A 2,479-nucleotide genomic window follows, 5' to 3' on the forward strand; every position below is an offset into this window, starting at 1 on the left:
TTGGGCAGGTAATTGTTGACTTTGAGGAGCTCCCGATCCAGGGTTTTCATCATAATCTCCTACTTCCGATGAGATGTGATAATAACAGTACGTATTTTAATTTTTAATGAAAGAAAATATAACTCACCCAGCCAGGGAGGCTCAGAGGTTGAGCGCTGACCCATGAACCAGGAGGAGGTCCTGGTTCATTTCCAGGTCAGGGCATATGCTTAGATTGTGGGTTCGAGCCCCAGTAGGGGGCATGCTTTGGCAGCTGATCGATGATAGACTCTCATCATTCATGTTTATCTTTCTCTGCAGCGGGGAGATCGGTGTGCGAAAGCGAGAGAGATGCGCAATGATCTGTAGTACGGGGTTCCTGCGAGGGTGGCGCTGGGTGCCGAGGATGGGGAATGCGAGTGAATGTGCGGGAGCGCGGGGTGCCGTGGGGGTGCGGACGTCTGGGGGTAGCAGTGTGGGCGCGTGCGGGGAGCGCAGGTGCCGTGCGTGGCGGACCCCACGCTCTGGCCAACCCTCGCTGGCTCCGCAGGCCGCGCCCCGTGCGGGCGGGCGGGGGCCTGGAGCTGAGCGTGTCACACACACCCACCCTGGCAGTCGGTGGCCGCCCGCCTAGCAGTTTTAGGAGTCGAGGCGTCTGGCGCCCAGGCTGGAGGCGAGCTGCAGACGCCCCTCCTCCGGCCTCCCGCCCGCCCGCCCGCCGCGTGGCCCGGGAAGGGCCGGGTCGTCTCCGCGCTCGGCCGGCAGGGGGCGCCTTCCCTCTGCCTCCCGCCAGGGTCCGCTTGCCCCACGCGCGGAGTCCGGGAGATAACCAAGACGAAAATGCTGGAAGCGCAGGATCCCTCGCTCTCGGGCCTCTTCGGGCCAGGGCACGTTGTGGTGCTTTGCGCCCATTTGACCATCATTCATTTACTGCCAATCCAAAGAAATGCCCCAGGCTGCTGCCCGGGGCCTCTCCGACCCCACTGCACTCCTCTTCCCCTGCATGTCCCCACCTCCCCTTCCCCTCCTGATTTACCTCTTTTTCTTAAGTGCTTTGTGTCATATCTGATGCATTTGCCCAGTGAGTACATTTTAGTAAAATTGATGTTTTTCTCTCCTCCCTCCCCCAACCCATACGCACTTTATTTCTTAGAAGCCAGCTGAGGTCCCAGGGTCAAGGTCTTAGGAGACAGAGAGGCCAGGACTTCAGAAAAGCGGGGCCCTGATTTGCATCTCATTTGGCATAAATCTGCATGCGAAGGTCCAAGGTCCCCAATTCTCAAGTATAAAAATACAGCAATGTGCCAAAAACTGTCCCTCTTCTTCCAGGTTTACTCCACAGGCCTGTTTCTCCCCAACCCTTGGCCTCTCCTTGACTGAGCTCTGCCCACCAGAGCTGAGCTGGGCAGAGAGGAAGCCTCCAGAAACACAGACTGAGGCTCTGGGAAGACTGACTGCTCCTTCTGTTCCACCCTGAGAGGCACCTGGCACCAGGCACGGAGCAGGGGCTAGTCAGCTAAGTCACCAAGTAGCCACCTGGCCCCCCCCCCCCCCACCAGTCCCTTGACCTCCTGGGCTCTGTCCTTGTAGAAATAAGAGGGGGGGGGGGGAATGATTTAATTGTAACAAACAAATATGTCTGGCATCTACTGTTCCTTTGGCTTTCAGAATGTGCTTCAATGTGGGCTCAGTCCAGTCACTGCCCATTTCACAGAAGAATGCAGATCTAAAAGTGGCGGTCACGTTGCTTAAGTCACAGACTTTATGCACTAATATTTGTTGATACTGACTCCCTTACTTCATGGACTCTGAGATAGCATAGATTTTAAGATGTACCAGTGTTTTATGAGCCACTAAGAAATGAGAGCATGCTCTGAGTTATAATCCTTAGATGCCTCTAGATTTCAGAAATGTTAACATGCAAAAAACTGGGCCAGGTAGGGCGATGAGCAGTGAACAGACAGCTTGAAGCAGCCTCAGGGGCTCTCAGCTGGGTAGGAAGGGAAGCACCTCCTCAAACAAACACTGAATTCACTTGGAGCATTAGCTGAAGCTGGACACAACCTGAGCCTGAGGCCCCCTGCAACTCAGCTCTACAAACATCTTGTCTCAGTTCTCTGTGCTAAATTACCAATTGTAATGTCACTGATTGAAGCAAGGTGCTGAAAACCGTTTGAGACACAACAGATCCCGAAACCCTGAGGAAGATATCTGCAATCATCGAACACCCTGCTCTGTGTCCTGTGTCAATCTGAAAGGCTCCTTTGTCCCCGCCTGAGGTAGGGCTCCTTCCTGTCTTGCCTGGCTGGATGGCTCAGTTGGTTGGAGCGTTGTCCCACACCAAAAAGGTTGTGGGTTCGATTCCCATTCAGGGCACATACCTAGGTTGCAGGTTCAATCCCAACTGGGGCGCATACGGGAGGCAATCAATAGATGTTTCTCTCACATCGATGTTTCTCCTCTCTCTCCATTCCTCTCTAATATCAATAAACTTATCCTC

This window comes from Myotis lucifugus, unplaced genomic scaffold (assembly GCF_000147115.1).
Source record: "Myotis lucifugus unplaced genomic scaffold, Myoluc2.0 scaffold_198, whole genome shotgun sequence".
Taxonomy (NCBI): domain Eukaryota; kingdom Metazoa; phylum Chordata; class Mammalia; order Chiroptera; family Vespertilionidae; genus Myotis; species Myotis lucifugus.